At 37.4% G+C, this 24,889-nt stretch overlaps 1 long non-coding RNA gene and 1 pseudogene across 1 annotated transcript; both read right to left on the reverse strand.

The window, feature by feature from the left end:
* Positions 1 to 20,140: 20,140 nt before the first annotated feature.
* Positions 20,141 to 20,955, reverse strand: LOC122346102. The gene is made up of 3 exons (XR_006251091.1): positions 20,900 to 20,955; positions 20,624 to 20,692; positions 20,141 to 20,159 (listed from the first exon to the last, which is right to left on the reverse strand). It is a non-coding gene; the product is annotated as an uncharacterized LOC122346102 (long non-coding RNA).
* Positions 20,956 to 21,355: 400 nt separating this feature from the next.
* Positions 21,356 to 24,203, reverse strand: LOC122346092 (annotated as a pseudogene).
* Positions 24,204 to 24,889: the final 686 nt, after the last annotated feature.

The raw sequence follows: 24,889 nt of genomic DNA on the forward strand, positions 1-24,889 counted from the left end.
CTACTTAGCAATATATTTACAAATATGGCAGCTGTAGTAGGTCTGACTTCTTAGCTACAAATAAGAAAAGCAGTGCTCAATATAGATCAAAGAATGGAGTACTGTCTAATAGCTAAAAGAAAGTTTGGTAAAAGTTTGTTTACTATAGATATGCATGAACATTAAGCTGTTGGAAAATACTGCTAAAGCAGTACAATAAACAATATCAAATTTATGGAAGGAAACATGATCTTGACAAGCAGTTTTGGATATTTCAGATGTGTTACATCAAAAAAATTACAGAAAACGTGAAGTTTAAGGCAACAAGTTTCTATATAGATTTTTGAGTTTTCAACTGTTTGTATCAGACAAGGACTACTACACTTAAGAAAATCATAGCTACACATTTATGCAGTGAGGTTACTTTAGGTCATATATTCTGGACATATCCAGCTCCAGGACTATTTTTGGTCTGCTGGATTTGAGATATTTTCATGACTGTGAAAAGGAAAACCAGTTCCAATAATAATACTCAATTTGTGTGACATCCGAGAACCTCTCACCACTATCAGGTCAATCGATACTTGGCTTGCCTTCTTTGTTACCCAATAACTTACACCTTACAATGGAAGTTTTTCAAATCACCAACACATACTATGGATAGAATGCCGTATATTTAAATATCTTGCATTTAAATACCAATATTATTCTAAAAAATTCATACAATCCTCATCAATGATATTAAAAATACACTGCAGGCTCAATGTCAGTAAATGTGCATTGTGCAGCAGATAGTGTACCCAAATGTAGTTAGTATAGTGTGTTATGTGTGTAAGTGTAGTATGATATTACTGTGACTTTAATTCACAAAACCAGTTTAAGTCGCTGGGGTATATTTATATATAGAGAGAGCCAAAAAATACATTGAATGGGTCAAAATTAATTTTTGCTTTTTATGACAAAATCATTAGGATATTATAGATCAGTGTATCATGAAGATATTTTGTACATTTACTGTAAATATATAAAAATTAAGTTTTAATTATTAATATGCACTGCTAAAAGCATCATCTGGGATGTTCAAAAGGCAATTTTCTCAATATTGATTTTTTTTGCACCCTGATCCCAGATTTGATGAAAATTAGAAAATCTGGTTTTGTGGCACAGGATCACAAATGTGTTTTTTAAATATATGACATTTTACTAGGAAGCATAAAAGACGCTCTTTAAACACAATCAAAAATTCACAATTCACCATTCAAGTCGGTAGGAGCTTATTAATAAATGGCTAATGCCTATGATTTGTCCCACAGAGACTCAATCACAGCCTCCCAGAATCAAAACACCTGTTTAAACATTTCTTCAAGCTTCGCAAGATAACTCTCAAAAGCAAAGAAGGACACAGGCAGAGATAGCAGAGAATGGAAAATGAGGGCTGCCTGACAGGGCTTCAGTGAATAAACCATAAGCCAGTGTCTCTTCATCACAGAGGCAAAGGACACACCTGACATTTCTGTGCTGAGCCCTGCAGACAGATGAGTTTCTTGATAAGAACTGTAATAACTTATTCCCTTGCTCAGATCTGACCAGACGCCAACGAGACTCAAAGGACTGGATATAACAATGAGCGGTGACAAGAGTCGGCGATGACTAACAATGACCTCACAGCTTTAACACTGACGGGTCTGCTTACTCATTCTACACGCAAATTCATCACAATGAAATGAACGCTGAAAGGATACAAAGGATTATAAATCAGAATGGTGGAAACAGCCAAAATATGTTTGGTGGTTAGCAATAGTGATGCTGGCAGATGCTGTAACTACACCATTATGGAGCTAAATGTATCTTTTTAATTGACCTCTGTTTACAATTTACTGGTTATTCTGAGTAAACAAATTAGGATTGTATATAGCATATTTATCAATAAACACAAATTGTACGATGAGTTTTGTATTCGGTGTTCAGGACAAATAATATTAAAGACTTCAAGGTGCTATATATGCAAGTTTTGTGCCCCAATATTGCATAATTGCAAAAAAAGAATGTACCTTAATCAAAATTGTAAAAATATATGAGAAAAAAATACTGTTAATAGAAGTAACAGTAATGTTCTTACTAGTATTAAAAAATAGTATTAATTGTATAGTTTTAGATGTAAACAGAACTAAATGATCAAATCAGTGTATAATATCAACTGATATTTTGAATTTCTGCAAGAAACTCATTGTAAAAGTATTTTGCTGAAACAATCAAGTGTCTTTTAATAGCTTTGTTATTAGTTATACATTTGGGGCATCTTCTGTTACCATGATGGTGTTTTGTTTGCATGAATGACTTCCCATTTTATATATAATATACTTCGCTTGTAAGTAAGCTACTTGTGACGGGCTTTGATTCTTCATGGCTTTCTTTACCATCATTATTTTTGAATGTATTTGCTTGAAATTTACAGTTTTACACTGTACAATTTACAGGATTTGACGTTAATGTGTTTACAGTTTGTATTTTATACAATAATTCTGCAACCACAGCTGCCAATTTTGGGGAAATAACTACAGATTTTTTACAGTGCAGTAATGTCATTTTTACCACTAGCTTGAGAGTTATTATGCTGCCATCAAGTACAGCAGTGAAACTGTCATAACAAAGCCCAACTGGCATGTCACACTGAAGTAGCTTAAACAAAACTCTGTATACTGCGTAACATTAAACATAAAATTGGATTATATCCTAATTAAAAAAGTACTAATTTATTTACACATGGTATGTAACGTGAAACGTGAAGCAAAACTACAGCTGAGTATCTAACTTACATTAGGTGTTTCAGATAATTTGACATTCTTGAGTTATCTTTGAATAACTCCAAACAAAATCATTCATCATTTACACACAGATTATAGATATATTACTTAATATGACCTACGTTATACATCATCCTTTTTGTGATGTTTAAATAGCTTCGATATGACTTTGCTTGATCATTGACACGTTGAGTAACTGACTTGAGGGCCATGTTAGTCCCATGGATTTTATGACTTAGAAAAAGAGCAAGTCAAGTACTTCCAAAGGAGTTCCTAAAAATAGACTATAGAGCTACATAATTAATAATAAATCTGTATTATTGTAAGTGTACAATTGAATTGTCGAAGAGATCTCATTTGTGATATTTCATTAAAAATGATGATAACCCAGAGATTTGACTACAGATGTGGCCTATCCTCTGGCTTTATCTGGCTTATTCTATCTCCTTTTGGCATATCAATCATCACAGCTGCAAATTAATGGAATCTACAACCTGCTGTTAACATAGCACAACCGCACAGGTATCTCTATAATACTGTACATACTAAGGGGGATTAAAGATGAACCACCTTGAATCTGCAGATGACTTTTTCAGGTTGAAGTTTAAAGAGATACCATAAAAATCACTGTAATCCAGTTTATGAGGATTACTAATCAAACGCACTGCTTCTTCTGTCGCAGTTTCAGTGTCCTAAACCACAGGATCTGTGGACAGTTTCGAACAGCCTGCAAAGCTTTGCAATATGTGCACTACCCTGAAGACTTCAGACCTAGAAACACCATTAACAGTAAAAAGAAAAGTAGGTCTGAAGTACGCACTTAAAAAAATGTCAAGAAAAAGACAACTCACTCTTCGACGCGGAGGCAATTTTTTTGAACACATCTTAGCCTTCCATCTGTCAGATTAGCTTATCGCTAAACACATTGATGATGCTAAAGATCTACATAAAGATTCTAGGCTGATCAGAGCACTAAACCTGCCATAAAAGAGCAAATCTTAAAACATTCTGCCTCATGTGATAAATCTCCAAGCTCGCTTTTCTATCTTCCCTCTCATGCTTTTCTATTTGCACATCAGTTCATCACAAGCCTTCACATGTTACTCGCTCTCTGTAAATCTGGATGGAGGACTCATATTGTGCGGAAGGAAGGGCAGAGGGTTCACTTCCAAGACCCATTCAGAAAAGGAAAAGGTCAAGAGCGCATGCCTCCAGGGAGGCATGAAAATAATATCTCACTTGAAAAGTTTGAAGCCAGCAAAGGTAGGTGAGATAAATATATACGTGTTATCTCTGTTTGCAGAGAAGGTTTACTGCATACAGTATGTTCATTTTCAGCTGCTGATCAAGTCAAAACTTGCAAACATGCCCAAAAGGAGCTTATAATACAAAGTCTAAAAACAAGAGAGACGTTTTATTTCTCATTTTAAAAGAGATTTGAGGATCACAGAGCATTTGAGTCACCTAGGTTGCCAATATTTTAATTTGCTTGTTTATTGTTCCATTAACTGTGGCAACGCAGTGAAGACAAGAAATAAAGACGCACACTCCATTAAATACCAATAGCAATATTACTGGCCAGTATAAATTTAGATTTTAAACACGTTGTTTAGTACACTGTCACATAACAGCACTAGAGAACAACGGTACAGCTTCCAAATACTAAGAAATAGGGGAAAAACATATGCCTTAGGGACGGTGCTCATCGCTTCCTTCTGCCTTTCTTTAGGATTCATTATTTTTCAGCCTAGCTGCACTTCAAAATCACAATGAACTGTATACTGTACATATAGTCCCAAACTCACTTTGACTGTGAATTATTGCTTTCTAGAAATTGCTTTCTACCGTCATATGCACCTCTAAAAGTTAATAGGCATGACTAAAATAAAAAAATACAAAATATATATTGAGAAATATTATTTTAATATACTTAAAAATGTATGAAAATATAATTAATTTGGTGATGCCAAATCAGATTTTTCAACAACAAATTTCTTATTATCAACGTTAAAAATAGTTTCATGTTTATTACTTTGGGGCAATTCAGATACTTTATTTTCAGGATTCTCTGATGAATAATTTTTTTTCCCCAATCAGCCGAGTTTCAAGAATGAGAAACAGCTGAGTGATCAGAAATTAGCCAGTTAGCATCACTCCCTTAGCGTGCATAGCTAAATTTATATTTTGCTAGTCAACACGTTTTCCTATAGACAGCTATTTTAAAGTAACAGGCAAAATAATATAAAACTACCATTGAGCATAATAAAAATACTGGAAATACTCTCGCCTCTCTCTTCTTCAGCTTATTGTAAGACTCTCTTGTTTAGCACAGGAAGTAAGACTTTAACCATTCCTCTGGTCTTTACACATTGTATTGCTAATAGGCTACTTTCAAAATTCTTAAAAGACAGTTTAACTACAGCTAAATCCACTTCTAATCCACTGTAAGTTCATTTCTAATCACTGTCTAATACAAACTCTCACTTTTTGGTACATTGTGCAGAACACATGACCACACGGGGTTCTGCTGCAAAAGTTGTGTACTCACAGAACTGTCAGCCACTATACATTCAGCAAGGCTCTCCTCAACTTTTCGCTCAGCTTTTAAAAGCAATCTGACAGGTCAAGACCGATAACACCCATAAAACAGTATGAGAGTTTAACAGAGTGAAATGTACCACTTAGAAAACGCAACACATGAAAAAAAGCATTTCCTCCTTCTTACAGATAAAATTTGAACCTGCATTTTATTCAGAGAGAGCGATATTCATTCAAGCAGGCGCCTGAGAGATTTTTTTTTTTCTCCGTAAAGTATTGGGTTAAAAATGGGTTGCAAACCGGCATTGCACAGTAACGTGGGAATTGCCTGGGTTGTACCGTGAAAACAAGGGGTAAATTCAAAAGTGTGGAGAGTTGCCTTGTCTAACATTTGCTTCATGCCTCCAACTCTGTCTTTTCATTTAGTTTCAATATGACAAAGCTGTGCATCCACGCAAAACAGACCGTCATCTCGTGAAAACCGCCAAAGCCGCTGTTGATTCAGTGACGTGATTCAGCGCAGTAAATGCAGCGCGATGCACAGCCAGGCACTTAGCACAGATGGGAGCATATGTCACTTCCAAGGGCATAGTCAGACACGCTCTGGCTACCTTGAATCGGACGCTCGCGTGTTAAGTAGATTATCTAATATCTATCGGCGCCAGCGGCAGCAACAACAGTAGACAACTTTACAGACTCATCAGTAATGAAACCGCTCCTCGCTTGGTAATTGCTGTTTTGGGGTTTGAATAGCGAGAGAACAAGGTAAAGCAACATAAACAGAAAGAAATTTAAACGGGCAAGCTATGGCCACGATATAGCTGGTTGCAGTGCTTCATTTGATAGAATTTCTAATTGTTTGCATAGAGTTGATACAAAGAGCAAAATAGCTAATCGGGTGAGGCTAAAGATGATTAATGCCTCTCATTTCACAACAATCAGTCAGCCATTCTAAAACACTCACAGTTTTAATTACGCAACTTGTATAGCACTAATGAATAAAATTTACACCACCAGGATAATTTTTGGACACACAATACATAGTATGGGAATTATACAGTTACTAAAATTATCTACAATTTTCTAAAAACAAAAGAAACATTAAAACATTTTCCCATCACAAAACACGCTCATACTGCCACAATCATTACTAAGATGTAATCATTACTGATCATCTGTTAAGAAATTATATGATTTGTCTACAAAACATTTGAAAACGGCATGCAAAATATTGAGGCAATGAGGTTTGGGGCAAGGATCATATGATGCGTTTCAGTTTTCCTTTCTCTTGGAGTGTTACAAGCTGTGCATAGATAAGATCCCTAAAGTTTCAAAGTTTCCAAAAATCTGAAAACCAAAGAGATACTTTTTAAAAATCAGGACTTGTACACACCTCGCCGCCTTATAATTATAACGTATCTGGCATTTTGTCAAAAAGGAGTTAATTACATATTCTCTATTCTGTGACATCTTTATTTACGCAGGATATTTCTTTTGTAAGCTGTGTACATTTTTGACACAAAATTTAGTTTTAGAAAACAAAAAGGGATCTTCTCACAAGTCTGTGGAATGTAAAAAACTTTGAAGCTTAATATCTCAAAACTGCTCAGAATGCAGATAGAGCCTTATAATTTGAAGCGATAACCTTGTGTTTCTTTTTGTGAAAGCCAAACTGCTCTGTGTTTATACTTTCAAAAAGAGGACACGACTAGAAATCAGCCAAGTTCACTAAAAATATTTTAGTCCTCCAACCCAATCTTTTCCAGTGACTCGCAGATTTAAAATTCTTCCCATTGGCCCAATTAAATGTATTGTCTTTAATTGAGGCATCAGTTGTCCAAAGAAAAATTGTCCTGGGCAGTGCAGAAACTAATTGGGCCAATGGAAAATTCTAGATTCAACAAGTCAATGGACAATTTTAGTTTTACAGTGTTGTAGACAGTACAACAGTTCAACACAAATATTAAAGTGTGTTCAGCGGTGATTTCAGAGTGGCTGACCCCAAAACCTGGGAGCAGGCCATGGAAGGAGACAAAAGTGATGCACTCCGATTTTGCAAGGAAAGTCTGGAGCTTGACTCATAACCTTAAGTGTTGCATTTTCTTATTAAAAGAACTTGCTTCTTACTATTCAAACGTTGCCTGAGCAGCATAAAGTAATAGTTGTTGTTTTTATTGCTTCTTCAGTCACAAATATAGACATAAGGTGTTTATACACACACACACACACACACACACACACACACACACACACATATATATATATATATATATATATATATATATATATATAAACACATTGCATTACACTAAATACACAAAATAATGTTCTTTAGCAACATCATATGACCCTTTTATGAATTTGTGTTCTAATGAGAGCAGAGTACTGACGTGGGTGAGATGTAGTCATTCGCTAATGATAACAGGAGGCAGAAGAGACAGGGCACACAAGCCAAAAACAAGAACGAGAGAAAAAGAAAGAGCAATGATCAACTTGTTCATTCAAACCCAGCAGAAGGCCAGAGGTGTGTGCACAGGCAATCTATGACCACAAACTACAAACATTCACGCCTACAAGAAGGCAATTATAAAGAACAAGCAACCCCTAGTGCAGACTCAGACTCACTACGATGTAAAAAAACTAAACTTAAATAAAGTGAAAACACCTAAACTGACTCCTTCTAAAATAAAGCAACCTGTTAGTCAATGCTAATTTAATACAAACAATTAAAACTAATGCACTTAAAAACACAAACCTTGGTTATTTCATCAAGTTTGGATTTGCATTATTGTTTGCCTAGACAAACTTATATATGAGATGCACATACTTTACACACAGATCTCAAAAACAGTGAGATCAACAATTGCTAATTCAGTAAAAATGTGAACTCTGAACCATGTTAACAGCTAACAGGCAACTACATCAACAGCAGAATAAATTAAGCCAGTAAAATGAAAATGCATTAATCATTTTTAAATAATCATACTACATAAGCAAAGCATGCTATAAACTTAAAAACATTGTTCAGTCTAACACTGTGTGTTCAAAAGACTTTAACATTCAAACTGATTTTGTACAAAAAACCTAAGCATCTTTTGTTTTGGTGTTGGAAACCCAGTAACCACAAAACAGGCTTATGTGGGTAAATAATGTAACAATCAGGCTTGTCAAGCTTTAATGTTCACACAAGGTCTTGCATTTTAGGAAAGAAGTTATTTATGCATACTCTCTACAGTACTGGTCCGCCGTGAGTTTTGTCATGAAAGCACTTTGCAACATCATGGTGGGTCTACGCTATTCTCTTTCTGGAAGCCTCAGCTAAAACTGAGGGAAAAGAGGTCCTCTAATTGACTCTACATCTATCGGTTCCTCCATCCGTTTGGCCTTTAAAATCTCCATGACAGCGGCAGATGGACTGTGTAAAACTCCATTCCCATCAACCTCAGCCCTCTCCCAGTATCGCCACTCTCCTCTCTTGCCCAAGCCATGGGGAAAAATCATCTCTCTTGCTTTGATAAATTGAACTATCTTATCTTTCACCTAATTCGCACTGTCTTTGATGACCTCAGGTCGGAAAACAAATCAGCTTTTTCATTATTTTGACACTTACATAAGCACAAATCCTTCCCCACAGCATTATTCTGGCTTTCCTTCTATGTTATAAAATGGTCAACGTGCATCGTGTGGTGGTGGAAAATAATACCGCCATGAGCTCTGTTTGTTCCAGAACCATCAGATGTGGGAGTGCACACTGTTTTGGGCCACGCCCTGTGTGCTGGGGGTTGCTATTAGCTATTCGTGATGACTCCAGAACTCAGTGCTTTAATGCTAATTCTACTGGAAAGAGATAATGATAAAATATAGTGATCGAGATAAGACCAGAAATACAGGAAAGTATACAGCTGCATCGCCATTATTTGCATTGCCGCACAATTTGTCATTGAGAATAATTACTTAAGACTGGCAGGTCAATAGGTGAGACTGACAGAGAGAGCAGACGATGACTTTGCCTGCTGTAGTTTCTTGTCCAATCCTCATTATTCAGCAGGTCATTTTAAACCAATGATCAGTCTTCAGTTATGCAGATTTAGATGACTGAACAGGATTTGAGAGTGTTTTACTAGGCCGTGATCCTTTTTATCCCATCTAAGAGTAATCATACTAATTGAGATGGAAAGTCAATTCACGTAGCGATTAAAACGAGATAAACGAATCTCGGCGCTTTCGATCATTGTTACCCACCCATTGACGCACTTCATCACACGCCAAACTCTCTGTCGAATCAAGCTCACGGTCGAGGCTGCTTGAGCGTGTTCTCTCTGGCTTAAACACTGTTCTGCTTAATAACCGCTTTATGAATTATTCAGGTCCTAATGGAAGCAGAATGGATCCAATTAATAAACGAGCAGGAATCCCAACAGAGGGCTCTGAACACCCCTATTAGCTTAGCACGCAAACAGGAACTACTTGCAATTAACGTGAGACAATGATGCTGAAGAACGCTGGAATTCAGATAAAAGCATTTTACCATGTAAAATGGTGATTGGTCTTGTCAGGCTGAACAACTTAGTACATAAAGAACTAGTCACTGGTAAGGTGAGAACTGGTGAATTGGCAATTGCGACTGAACTTGACTGAGCTTACAACATGTGACACCGTGAAAGCATCAAGGTTTTTTTAGGCATGTAAACAAAATAACTATAATAAATATTAAATATATAAATATCAGCGGACTGCAGTGGTGTTCTGAAATGAGGAGGCAAAAGTCCTCAAGCATTTAAGTTTTTTTTTTCATTATTATTATTATTATTATTATTATTATTATTGTTGAATTAGGAAGTTACATTTTCTTGGTTAAATCCACAAAGTATAAATCGTTTAGTGTCATTAATAATTTTACATTAAACAAAAAAATACTAAAGAACTAAATTTAAAAACATATTATTTTTAAAATTAAATTAGTATTATCATTTTGCAGCTGTACTGTGTATTATTTTTTATTGTTATTGTTGCAGGAATTAAGTTATTAACCAAATTAAAATATTAAATTATTATTTTAAACAACCTGACGCTAAAAACAAACACATTTTGAAAAATAAATCGTAGCATTCCAAATCTTCCATGCTAGTGTATTTTTTGGTGTACAACTACAATGTACAGTCCTGGTTGGCCAAATTTGTAGGTCAGTCCAGAATAAGATGCAACATGAAATGCCAAAGGCCATGTCATCTTCCATAAGATATCATGTTAACAGCTCAGATATTGTCAACCAGCTCAATTCACACTCGGCTTTATAGTAAACTTCACAGGAAATGTGAGACGTTTGTTCACCTCAAAACATCTTTATTTAGAAATGCTAACAGGCAGGCACTTTGAGTAGCATGGTCAATCACTTTAATCCCTCCATACGGAACCTGCATCAAAACAGACTGACCTACCACAAAGCTTTATAAACAGATGCCAGCACTGAGCTGCCGCTATATAAATTCCACCAAATATTAATGTACCAAACAGCTATACAAGATGCTGCTGGTGTGATCGACAGAAAGCAAGAACTGTCTGAATAGTGCCATGAAGTGTAGCCGATGCAGGTCTGAGTCGGCGCAACGCTCATTTGACTCACATTGTTATTTGCTCTGTGCTTTTTTAGTTTGTGGATTCAGTTTGACAGGCAAACGAGACTGCGACATGAGGTGACAGGCAGTACAACAAAGCAAGGACGGTACAAAAGAATGCCGCGACTTCCTCAGCAGTCTAACGTGGAATGCTGAAAAACAAAAACAAAAACAAACACAGAATGAGCCAGCCTACACAAATAGTCAAAGAGAGAGAGCGAAGAGCAAAGAGGAGAGGAAAGTAAGAGTGAGGTGGCTGCCTGTCATCGCTTCTTCTTCTGCAAACTGTACAAGCTCAATTGTTATGTAACCTATGATTTAACTCTCAATCCAGAACTAAAATTAGAGACGATAATAGATTCCACCAGGCAAATATCTAACTGACGTTACAGTTGATGAAACACCAGTCCTTCCGATTCTTCCCTGCACCACAGCACCAATGGCCGTTTTGAGTCAATTATACCACCTCCTGAAATTACCTTTGACACACACGGGGGACAAATGGGAGCAAATGTGTTTTTAAAAAGGCCAGATTAGGACCATGGGAAGAGATAAGAGAGCAAGTGAGATGGTTTAGTCACACTGCCCGTGGCCAGGTTGGGGTTGAGGGGCTAAGAGTTAGTGCACAGCACTGTGCACCAAGGGGGAAAAAAAAAAAAAAAAAAAATTACAGATTGATTTTAGCTCTGCTAAAGCCAGTAACTTGACTGGGACTGTACAAAGATTTTTCTGCAGGGCTGTGACACTGGTAGTTGACTCTTACAGATAAGTGGAGAAAGGGGGAAAGCAACTGGGGCTGTTTGGTACAAAAGGAGAGCCAACACTAAAAATAAAAAGACCAACAGGGTTCTCTACACTGCCTTACTGACAGATCCCCGAAGAAGACGACATTTAGATTTTGCTTTGTTGGCTATAAATAAAGAAAATGTTTTTATTAATATTATTATTTAGTTATATTTTTAACTGGACGATATGAGGGCAGTCAAACCATCCCTAATTTTCCACGTAATGCTATTCTCACTTTAGTTAGTATGTTGATAGGGGCCATTCTTTATTTATATTCAGTATGTACGAATTTATTTCTTTCGTTTGAGTTTCTCTACCATTTTAAAGAACAGTTAGTTAGAAATGGTAAAACACCAAATAATCGTATTAATTATTTGATCAAAACATTCTTCTTATAGCTGGTTGAACTTAATTTGGCATTTTCCAGAAAAAACTGCCTTTTGGATAAGGCCGAGGTTAGAGGTTTCCATCAGTTCAGTAGTCTGGATGAACTCTCTCAAAAACGTCTTTCCTGAATAATTTTACACTCAACAGATCCAGACTGGAGTCAAAAGAATGTGGAAATGTTTAAAAACAATGGCAAACACACAATGTCTCACACACACACACAACACACACACACACACTAACATAGAGATCACACGTCACCTTGACTGCCTCTTCCATGAGGACTCGGTCAAACACCATGCTATTTGACTGTGCATGATCTGGTTCCTCCAATCCTGAGCCTCTTCAGTGTGATGATCCCGGCTCCACCAAAGACACATAGATGCCAACCCATGCTCTGACCTGTTCCTGCAGGCGTTGAATCCCAGGCCTTCGCGGCTCTTGTTCTTTTCAGCTGTAACTTGGCGAATTTTTACCGGGCGCTTCTCTGCATCAGCGCTGGCGCTGTCCCCTGCGCCGCGGTGCTGAAAATCGAGCCCTGCCGCACGCAACCGCGATCAATCGGCCTGCCCGACCCACGTGCAGAAAGTGCACGGAGGATGCCCGGCGTGAGCGTTCGTGCTTCCGTGTGGTCATCCGAGCACTCGTGTTTTCGCACACCGGCCGCCAGCAGATCCGCTGGTCTTCTCAGATAAAGCCCTTCCGGATGTGTACTGGTCGCATCAGCAGCCAGTCCGAGCGGGTATGACCAGGTGGCGTACGGGTAAGAGCTGGCGCTTGTTGGCGTGCTGAGAATGACTTTTGAGAGTCTGCACGGAGATCAAAGACATTGGTGGCGTTTGGCGTAGTATACGTTGGAGACAGTGGATGGAACTGCTCTTTCGGAAGCCGTTGAGCAGTACGTTGAAGCGCGTTGTGCAACTTCTCTGACGTTAACGGAAAGCGCGCACACTGGAGCCCAGGAAAGTTCGCGCTCGACTCTGAGAGAAGCGCGCGCTCCAATTCCGTGCTCATTCTCGATTACCCTTCAAACCACAGGGGTTTTCACATCAGGCATTCAGGGAACAGAGCGCGATCGCTGCCTCGCTAAACAGAAGCGTGGCGCGATTCGTGCGTGTTAACCTGTGTAGTGAGACCAGCCAGCGCTGAGTTAAGTCTTCAAAATAACAACGCGGAATAACTAGTGCGTGCAGTTTGGAAACTTTGATTAATGCTGAAATCGGTTAAATAAATCACTTCTGAAGAGTGGAAAACTGCTAGTCTTCTTTCAAAGGCAAACAATAAACCTGAATTAAGTCCCGCGAGGATTTGACGTCCGTTATAGTGACTTTAACTTTTTGGTAAGTATTAATCGCGTTGTTGAGGAAATCGGTGGCGATGCCGTCCCACCTGAAAAATAGAAACAGAAACACAGCACGAAGGTGCTTGAAGTTTGGCTGCTGAGCTCTGAAGAGTAGCGCGTCTGGTCAGTGCGGCTCGCCTTCTGATTTCTTGTCGCTACTACCGAGTCCGGAGTGAGATACTGACACTGCGCTCTGGAGTGAAATGACGCACGCGCGAGGCGCCTCTGTTGGGCTTAGGAACAAAACAACTGTGAGGAACGCATTTGGACAAACTAAACTACATTTTTTCTTTTCTGTGCGGAGTCATTTTAATCAGGCCACCGGGCTATTGCGGACGTTGATCAATTGAAAATAAGTCGTTTCCAAAGAGCATTGCGCACTTAACGTAAAAGTTCTCAAAGGGAAAACACTGGAGAAAACCACAGTCACCTGATTTTAACTCAATAATGTATGTGCCACTGACAGATTCCCCTCTAAATGTTATTTATTTATCTTGAAGCAACAACTCGTTGTTCAGAATGTCGGCGCAACATTTTGTCAAGGTCTTCTAATGTGATCATTCTTGTTGTGCTGTTAATATAATGTTAATTCAAGAGTTAACTGGTCTTAATAAAGTTCTTGCTTTAGCCCAAAATTTATATTTCTATTATTTGCATTGTTGACTCAAAGTTTCTCTCTGAAACATTTTATTTGGACGTCTCATGATTTGAGATGATTAAGAGGAACATTCTAAACATAAGCATTTCAATAATTTCTGTAGTCCTGCAACGCCCCATAACCAAGATAAACTGAAAATGTTTTGAAAACTCAGAGAACATTTCATAATTCTTTGTATGTTAGTAAAGACATTTTGTGGAACAAAACGAGCCTTAGCTGTGAAGACAAATGCTGGTACATACTTATGATTTAATATTGAGATCTTTAAATTATCAAAATCTCCAAAGAAACATAAAATTGTTAGCATGGCAAATGTTGGAACATCCAATTTAAAGATCAAAAATATTTGACCTAAAGAAAGCCACAGCTGACCAATCAAAATGTAAAGTGCCCTAGGAGCCATAATCAAATACAGAAAAATCCTCAGAATAGTAGAAAAGACTCCAAATACATTTTTCTGGTAATGACCAATGAAAACCAAATCCGGATTATGATTGACATCTCCCTTTGGACACATTTTAAAAGTAAATGTCTCAGTAGATGAAAAAGGCCCTTTTTTACATTTCAATCTTACAGCTGATTTTCTTGCTTAAGTTAAGACGGGTCAGTGAAAGCTGTTTTGACTAGGGATTTACAAAACGCAGGCAGTGTTTGGACGCACTTATGTGTGTGTGTTATTTGAGGAGTGCTCCATTTATACCTGAAGCCTCTAATCCCCTGTGTCTGCCTGGGCAAAAGACAGTAATATTACATCTAAAAACGCAGCCTGCTCAAATCAGGCTGGTGTTAGAGAACTCAACTCTCACAGAGGCTGTGTATAATATCTTGTGACTGCTGAGAAGAGCTGCATATCCATTCGTACACATTCATGGCAGCCCGTGAATTGTTTTTTTAAACAATAATAATTATCCTTATTATGTAGGCTGTCTGATGCTTAAAAGACAAGCCGCAAGGTTTTAGTCCAGTCTGTGCATTTCAGCTGCTGGGAAGCCTCAGTTGAAACGCACGTGTCATCCTCAAGCTCATAAAGAGGAATTAGAAAGGCCTGTCAGCAGACATCCACAAATCTCCACGGCACATCAATAGTCTCCTGAGGGTTAATAGTAAACTCAACATAGACAGACTGTTGCTTTCTTAAAGGCTGTATTTAACCTGCATTTGTTTTTTGCCAGGAGAGTGCATCAAAAGTAAATAAAATGATAAAATACGAATGAAATAAACCAGAGTGCAGTATAATACAATAAACGTGAGCATGTATCAATATTAAAGTAAGCAACAACAGCCTCAGTTGTTAAATGCTTGATTTAAAATGATAACAGAACCCTCTCAACCTAATCTCTTCTTCATTCTTTCGGGTGTCACATACCTTTAAGATGGTGACATTGCAGCAAAAGAGTCAAATTCATTGCTAATTTGCAATTACCGCTCTTGGCATAGGCACATCGTGGCATAAATTAATGAACAATTAATGGGCCTAAATGAGACAATAGAGATGCCCATTGATCTTTATACCTGTAGAAGTGAATACCCTTCGCTGTAAGTCACGATCACTATGACTCACTCTCACCAAAGGCACACACACACGCACACACTCAAAACTGCTCCAAAATGTACGACAGAAATCCAATTATGCTAAAATACCTAATTATCTTCCTGTCCTTTCTATCTCCCTCCATGTGTGTTTTAGGAGAGTGATTTAATGAAGCCGCGTGTTTGGGTTAGTTTAACCTAATTTGAGTAATTCCTGTCTTCACTCTGGCTTTAAATTGACTCCAGATTTCCCCCGTGCACCATCATAGTGGGCTGTTTTCTGCTTTCTTTGATAAAGAGTCCCAAAGTCCTCTTTTGAGTACAGAGCAAGTGATGTAAAAGAATAAACATCTAACTTTTTTATGGCGGGTTGCGCAGTCAAGACTATTAAATCGCGAGCTGCTGGCTGTGCTACACAAAGACCCAAATACAGCTCAGTTACTTACTGACAGAAGCTTGTTTTGACGCCGAAACATGTTAAATTGTCTAACTCGCTGACACTTATACAACACCGCTACAGCAGCTCATAAACACGACGCTAAATTTTACTGTTTGAAAAAATCCCGGGACGGAAGGTAGGAAGGAAGAAACTGATCGGTAAACGTTGGGTCAGAATGCGGGTACTTTGCTTTGATTAATAGCAGAATGTTTAATGGGAATTGAGGGAAATGCGCGCCGCTGGGCTCTGCCAACCCCATAATTACGCAAATATAAAAGAGCAGAGGGATCGTGATGCTGCAGTGCCATGCCCCAGTGCCCAGTCTGACAGAGCACACCACTGCCATTAAACACTGCATTACGGATACTTTCACTGAGGTGTGTATTCAGTTTCACTACACTACAGGACAGGTGATTTAAAAAAGCCATTTTATGACATCTGACCAAGTCGGAACAAAATCTGCCAGGGGTGTGTATTGTATGTGGCTGTGATGCGAGGTAAATCATCTCTTTTTGCTGCACTGCTGTGCACTTTGTAAATGATAGATACCATGTCAGCTGCAGGTTAAGAAGAGGTGGGTGGCAATGATGTAAACCAAAGCTGAACATCCCATTGAGCACTATTTAAAAACCTTGCATTTGGCCTCTAGTCACCCTGATCTCGTGACTTCAAAAAGTACCTGAAATTCTCCGCTTATTAATATTAAATGAACCCACTCTGTAAAGCAGGCCAGGATTTTCCAGTCGGCATCTAATTTAAACAGAATTTAAAAGTTCAGATACCATTACGTAATATAATTTATGACATCTTAAATTCCAGAATGATACTATTTTCCAGTTAGAAAGCACTTAAAGACTGCTGCAATCAAGTAAATTGAAAGATAAATAAAGGAAAATGTTATTATGGGACAATTCACCTTGAAAAGGGAAAAGTAGTGGAGAGCAGTAATTATTCTGATTTCATGTTTTTCAAGTGTATGCTAAAAACTTAGTAAATACTGAGATTTTTAACAGATGGACCCTCAAGACTGTCGCTGCACATGAGAAAGTTCTTATTCACTGAAGGCCAATACAGCCACTGTTGATGTTTAGAGGCTGTGTCAATCTGTTGAATTCCCACTGATGCTGTCTGTATCCTGATGAGCAAAACTTTTGAGGGAAGATGCCAATATTTCCAGCGACGTGTCCTTCTAACCACTCATCAAGCTCACTGGAAAACGGAAAAACACGATAACACTTTAAAACAGGGAACACTTCCGCTCACTATTAACTACAGCTTTTACCTCAGTAAATTATTAATTTGTTGCTAATAATTAGAAGGTAGTTGTTAAGTTTGGGTATCGGGTAGGATTGAGTAAGGTCGTGTAGAATAAGGCATTAATATGTGCTTTAATTACTAATAATAAATAGCTTATATTTTAGTAATATGCATGCTAAAAAGCAGCTAGTTAAGAGACCCTAAAATAAGGTGTTAACAAAAATATCACATGTGTAACGTTAATAATAAAATCAATAACAAAAAGATAGCCCACTGTTTATGTACTTTACTGAGAATGTCAATTGTGTCGCTTCACTGAATTCCAAATCCTCCGGCCTTGTGCATTGTAGTCGCATGAAAGCCACCATCTGATAGAGAATAGTCCTGTTGGCCAGAGGGTCCTCGTTTCTTGGACAAGATGGAAAAAAACAGGAATATATTAAAATATTAAAATTGCTCAAAATATTTTTTATGAAAGAACAAAATTCATGGAGATCGCTATTTTTTTGTCCCTCATAATAAAAGAATTGGTTAAGTATTTACAGGTTGATTTCTCAAACGGTAAACATCGGTGAGTGAGTGCTGCTATCAAAACAAGCAGCACTGGTAGACATTTTTGGCAAGATAAGTTAACCAAACTAGAATTTGCAATTCTGTTTGGCATCGATAGTGGTACAATTTATTAAAGATGTAGTAGATCATTTACTCACCCTTGTTTCTGCCTCCAAACCTGTATGAGGTCTGATGTTGCATAAAAAAGGTATTTTAAAGAATGCTGGTGATCAAACAGTCAGCGGTCCTCATTGACTTCCATACTATTTTGTTACCATACCATCAAATCCAATGGGGACCAAATAACTGTTAGGTTCTTTAGAATATCTTCTTTTGTGTTCAACATAAGAAATGAACTTATACAGGTTTGGAAATGAGTAAATGATGACAATTTTTTTTTTTTTTGAGCGAACTCTATCTTTAAGTCACTGATAGCTGTCAATCAAAATTAGCAATTAGTTTACCTGACACCAAATTTGGGTATCGATCAAGATTCAGCCACACCTCCAGGCTATCCAGCCTATCATCACCATTCAGTGGTGTTAGGGCTCTGGTGCCATTCGCTCTGTGTCTGTGAGAGGAAGCAGCAGTGGGTGTTAGAAATGTTGTGGGGTTTGTACAACGGAAAAATGTGACCAGAGTTCTAACATACTTTAAAGCTGGGAATTTATGGTAACTAAAAGCGGTCAAGCAGACTGCAGGTCTGTGATATTACCTGAGGCGAACGCTCATTGCTGGCTGTCCTAATTTCTCAGCGATTTTGTCTTGCAGATCCCGGAAAGAAGTTTCTGAAGGACTCTCAGAGCCATGGTGTATGTATAGCGCACCTTCACTATGACTGATCCAGACTCCTGAGGTGAAGTTTGGGCCTGAGAAATTGGCGCCGGGGGAGCACATCTGAGGTTACGACTGAGATAACTGAAACCTACATATGACCAGTTCATCGGGATTTACATAACAATAACTTGATTTTTTTTTTTAAATATTTACCCCAAATACCTCTTTTTGACCATTGCAAAGTTTGCACAAGGTATTTGCATATTCATATATAAGTTTTGTCACAAGGTAATCAGGTTTTTCTGCCAGAGAGTGGCCTCCCAATAGTCCCCTTTCAAAATTTTAGCAGTTTTCTCTTTGCTCCTTGGGTGTATTTCTGACTGAATCAGGCCAAATCAAAGGCCTGCTGCTTCAACACTCCACTTCATGTCTCTTTGAGTCACAAAACTCATTCAAAAGATCTCATCTCACACAAAAGATCAACCATGACGTGCCACTGCATTAATCATGCTCTGCTTCTATTTCCCATCTACAGTATATGATATTGTCAGCAATGCTGTCTTTCAGGCTTGGACAAATTGACAGGAAGATAAACATACACATATGTGTGTGTGTGTGTGTATATATATATGTATGTATGTGATATATATATATATATATATATATATATATATATATATATATATATATATATATATATATATATATATATATATATATACACATACATATATACACACACATATATATATATACATATATATACACACATTTTATGTATTTATTTATTTTTATAAATAATGTACTTTTACACAATTATTAAACTGAACTGAATCAAAACTGAAGCTAAATAATGCTGTTTTACCTTACGCCACTAATTCCTTATTCTGTTACTTCCCCTGCTTAATACTGTGCAGCTGCTTTGAAACAATCTTAACTGCATTAAGGGCTGTGTAAATAAAAGTAAACTGACTTAAACCTTTTTAATTAATGGTGAAAATCCCAACGGTAAAGAAACCACTGCTTTGTCCTGCCACAAGGTCAGGAGTCTTTCATCATATCCAAGTGTGTTTGGTTACTCACCTGCTGTGTGGGGACGCGGGTGGAGCTGCCGGTTGTAGGAGGAGTTGTGTGGTAGCATCGGCACAGGAGGGCTGCAGCTCTACAGGAGAGAAAACCTACTTTCTTCAGAATACCGGTACAGTCATTTTTTGCTTTTATTTTTAGGACAGTTAAAGGAGAGACAGGAAGTGATAACTGCAACATCTATTATATATATAGAGTTTAGAGATTAAATTTCTTTTATTTTTTTCTATAATAATATGTATTAATGAAAATAAAACACATACCCAAGACAACAAATTTAGTCAACCGCTTCAGTTTGAATGCTCTGTTTTATCTAAAATTCATTTCTGTACCTAATGAACGTTGAGATGGAGCTTGGGGTCGGTTTGGAGGTTTTAGGCTGGTGGATGCGGATGCCATTGGCGAGTTCCTTCAAAAAATGTAGAGAAAATTACTAAATATGCTACTTTAGTTCAGACACTGAATGCTTATACACTATGCCAAGCGAGGAAATGTAGATCTTCTTTTTGCTCAATTAATCATCACATATCTGGCAGAAGTGGTAACAAGAGGCTATAAACTTCTTAAACCTTTTTTTTATTTTTATGACTGCTTTTCTCTTCCTTACAATGAGGCTAAAAGTAACGGTGTGCTGAGGCGAAGCGCGGTCTTTGCCAAATTTCTGTGGTTTGCAAAGTGTGTAAGCACATTTTTAGACTAGAATTAAAAAGCTTTTAAAGCTGTCTGCATTCATAAAGCTCGACGTACTGTATCTAAGAGAAAAGCTGGCTAAGACTTGGCAAATTACAAGACATTTAAAACATTAAATAACACTCTGTTGGAAATGAAAGAAGTCATACAGGGAAGTTAACAAATGAATAAAGGGACACTTACGATTCGCTTGTTTTTTCCCTTGTTTTTGATGCCCATCGGTTCAAGAAGGAAATTGGGGACCAGACCTCTCTATTTTTAAAGTAGGAAAAGAGAAGTATCGTAATCGTTATTCTATAATCTGTCATTCTGTTTAATATCATATTAATGATGGCATTTCAGCGTGCTTTTGCGAACGCCAGAAACGTAGGTTATAAAGGCGAAAAACAATTAATGTGCCTCCAAATCTAAACAAAGCCTCTGTAGTCCATCAAATTCTAGAAATGGTGAGTATCCCACCTTCCCATCATAAATAATGACCGCCAGTCCGTCTTTGTCATCATCACTGTACAAAACACTTCTGCTCCCAAGTGGCACCGTGAGCTCCTGCCCCCTTTTGCCACATATGCACTCTTCATTTTCATGTAACGAGATTCCCCATGCCGAATAACATATTTATCTTAATTAGAAGTGCTTTTTTTGTGCTTAAAGTTGACACAAAACTAGTACAATATATTATTATATCTGCGTATTAGGCTGGTCTTGATATTTGGTGAATACTGAATACATACTGGCCATCTTCTACCTTCGGCTCATAGTAGCCTGGTTTCTGCAGAGACATACATAGTCAGTAAAGTCTAGTTAGAAACCAAAAGTTTGTAAAAAAAAATAAATAAATAAATAAAAAATTAACAGGTGCAGTATAACAGGTTGTAATTGTACCTGTGGCCTGAGAGGATCAAAACTCTAAAGTCATCATTGGGAATCAAAGAAGTGATGACCTGAAAGAAAAAGAGTTTAATTTCAGCATAAATATTTCTCAAGTAATAGTGTGCATGTACTTAAAATATGCTTTTTGTCCAGTTCTTTTGTGTTTAAATATCATACAATTTACATTTATTGAAGTTTGCATCTTATAGTTAGTTTCCAAACAGCTTTCAAAGGCGCTGTACTGTGTGAAGATACAAGTTACCTTAGCTTCCTACCAAGAAGTCCCTTTTTGGTTTAACCTGGTCTACATCCCGCTTCCTGGGACGGAACACTTCACCTCAGGAACCAACAGAGGCTCCAAAACCTCTCTCTCTGGGAATAAAATAGGCATTTCATGATTACAATGTTTAGTGGAGTGTTGTCAGCTTAACAGACTGCTGAAATCATCACAACCTATACTGCACTCGATAATGCTTTACCACTAAAAGATCAATCATAATGTAGAGAGGGATCTCTTGCAACTATGAGGAAAAAAACTTTTTCAGTTTCCTCTTAGCATTTTCTTTGATAAAATGTCACATAGGTCTTACAGAAATAGCCTCTAGAGCTATGTCTATCAAGTTGCTTCGGCCCGCTCCTCTCCTGTGAGGCCGATGTCAAAATTTCTCTGGCTTTGTCCCATTGCTGCAGTCTAGAGTGGACGGCTGCTGCATTATAAAGGACCTATGAGTGAAAAAAGAAATCCTACATAAGTTCATTCTAGATTATACACTGTTGTTGGGGGTCAAGTTTAGTTTAATTTGAAATACATTTTTACTTTTATTCAGCAAATATGCACACAATTGATCAAAAAAGGTAGTAAATACATTTATAAAGTTATTAAAGATTTTTATTTTGCTCTGTTCGCTGAGCAATCCTTTAAAATGATCATGTTCTCCAAAATATTAAGCATCACAGCTGTTTTTAATCTGTGAAAATCAGAACATTTCACATTACCGATTTCACTATATATATATATATACATAAAGTATCATTATATTTTTACTTCACTTGGGAAACTGTAAAGTAATTCATTTCCTTTCTAGCACACAGTGAGTAATGAGGCTGCGCCTTGATTATTCTACCAGGAAATTACATAAACTATGCCCATAGTACACATTCCTGATGACAAACAGTGGATTAGTGGGGCACATTTTTGCTCTTTGTCTCTGAGAAACTTCTAGAAAGCAAACGTTTCTCTTTTTCATCCAACAGGCATTTGAGGAATAGAAATGTTGTTTCGTCAGTTCAGGCTAACCTGAGCTTAACCTGACAACTAAGGAATGCTGGCTATGTCTTATCTTATTTCTTTGTTGGCATTTGACATTGCATAATCGTGGAGCTTTTTCACTCGGCCCTCAAAGAGGCCTTGTGATGGATATCTGAACAGGTGAACTCAACCAATGTTCATGTTTAATGGCAGAGTTGACACAAGGCTAGACAGAAATTGTAAACAGTTTCCCACTTGTCAATAAAACAAATTCAAACAATCATACCGTTATACATGGTTTTGGTTAAACTTTTTTTGAGCATACAAAGAGAAATATGCTTATGTTCCGACCTGCCAGCTGTACATTTTATAGCGAAGGCCCAGCTGTTTGTAGTCAATAACAGGGTTTTCCTCTCATATATTTCTGAGCCCATATACAGTCAGCTAATGCCTCCTCCAGCCTGGTGTTAGGAAAAGACAGACACAGACAGAAGGGAAAGAGAATGAAACAGAGAGCGAGCAAGAGAACAAAGAGGCAGTGTCAGATGAAAGCGAATCAGCCGCCCAGAACATCAACTTTAAAACAAAAGAGGTCAATGTTTAAGATGTTTTTGTTGCAGGCCACTCTGAAGCGTGACTAGTCTGCTTGTTCACAGAGAGCTACAGTATCCTCACCTGTTTGCCATCATATGAACGGCAGACCTCTGGAAAATCCCACAGCAAGACACGAATCCTTTGCGATTACCTGGTCGAGAGCCTAAAAACAGCATTTGACATTGTCAGAGACTCTCAAACCACATCTCCTTTTATCTAGCAATTGCAGTTTGTATTTCCAGATTATATTTTTAACTACCTTAAAATAACAAAATTATGAACTAAGCAAAGGGTTTTCAAATTGGGGGCCACAAGGAAGCACTGGGGAACCATGGAAAAAAAAAAAAAAAAAAAAAAATAAAATAATAAAAATAATAAAATATAAATATATATATATATATATATATATATATATATATATATATATATATATATATATATATATATATATATAGCAGAAAATCTTCTAAAATACATCTAGATATTTATATATTTATATAACTTTATATAACTCCTCAACAACTTTTAACATAAGTATGATTTCTAAATAACTTATAATACATTAATTTGATTCAAATAGAAAAACATTAATTTATATGACAACATTAGAGTTAGAATACTATTGTAAGCAAAAATAAGTAAATAAATTAATAATAAAACTAAATAGTTTCCAAATAATAGTCTATACATTTGTAATAATCATATTAAGTGTAAATAATGACATACAACACACAAACACACAGCTGCCTGTATAGTCATATTTTGTGGCATCTAAAAAAAAAACCCCTAAAAGTAAAGTATAGACATAGACAATGATAATTGTATTGAATTATTGAAAGAGATATCCTACATTTACCACACTTGTAATTGTACCTTGATGGCCGAGTCCACTTGACCCAGGGCATGTGTGTGTCAAGCAACCACAAACATAGTGCGTACAGTTGTGTTCTGTGATCTGGTTGAGTTTAGTGAGAGCACACTGCCAGTCCCGGCCGCCTATCGCTTCCTCACGGCCTCATCCCACAGCTTGATCAACTCTATATACAGCATGGCCCTCTACAACAAAATACAAAATAATCAACTGATATTTCAGAATTACTCTATACTAAGCTGTACTGAGAAAACACAATATTTTTGCATCTAATATCACTAAGAACAAAAAGAGTGAACGTGGCAAATACAGGCGAGACTATGAGCTGTATGCAGGTTCTTAAAAGAAAATAAAACCATAACCTAATACTAGTACAACTGGGACACTTACCACTGCTTAGAAACTGACAGAGACAAGTCAGGAACCCGAACTGCTTTCTAGAAACGAAAGATCAAGAATATGAGCGTGGCTCCTGAACAGGTGTAAGTCAGAGTTCTCAGCGAACTCACAGGGAAGTGATTTTTGTATTGTGACACACAGCTGTGGTTCCTCCCACCATGCTTTCAGGAAGTACCACATTCCCGGCAGAGACAGACAGAGGCTTGTTGAGGAGCAGGTGGAGCACGTACACAATGGCTCAATTAAACAAAAAGCTGATGCATAAGGAAACCGAAGACAATGTGCACACCTACACAATAATATATACAGCACACTAAAAAAAGTAACTATAAAGGTTGTCTGGCCAAGAGTTACACTACCAGGGAGCACTTAGTCATTGCCTGACATTTATTTTAATAGGAAGAGAGTCAAGAAAAAGACTGGAGAGAGGAATCCCGGCATTGCTATATTACCATGTTTATATAGC

The sequence above is a fragment of the Puntigrus tetrazona genome, chromosome 5, assembly GCF_018831695.1.
Source record: "Puntigrus tetrazona isolate hp1 chromosome 5, ASM1883169v1, whole genome shotgun sequence".
Lineage (NCBI taxonomy): Eukaryota > Metazoa > Chordata > Actinopteri > Cypriniformes > Cyprinidae > Puntigrus > Puntigrus tetrazona.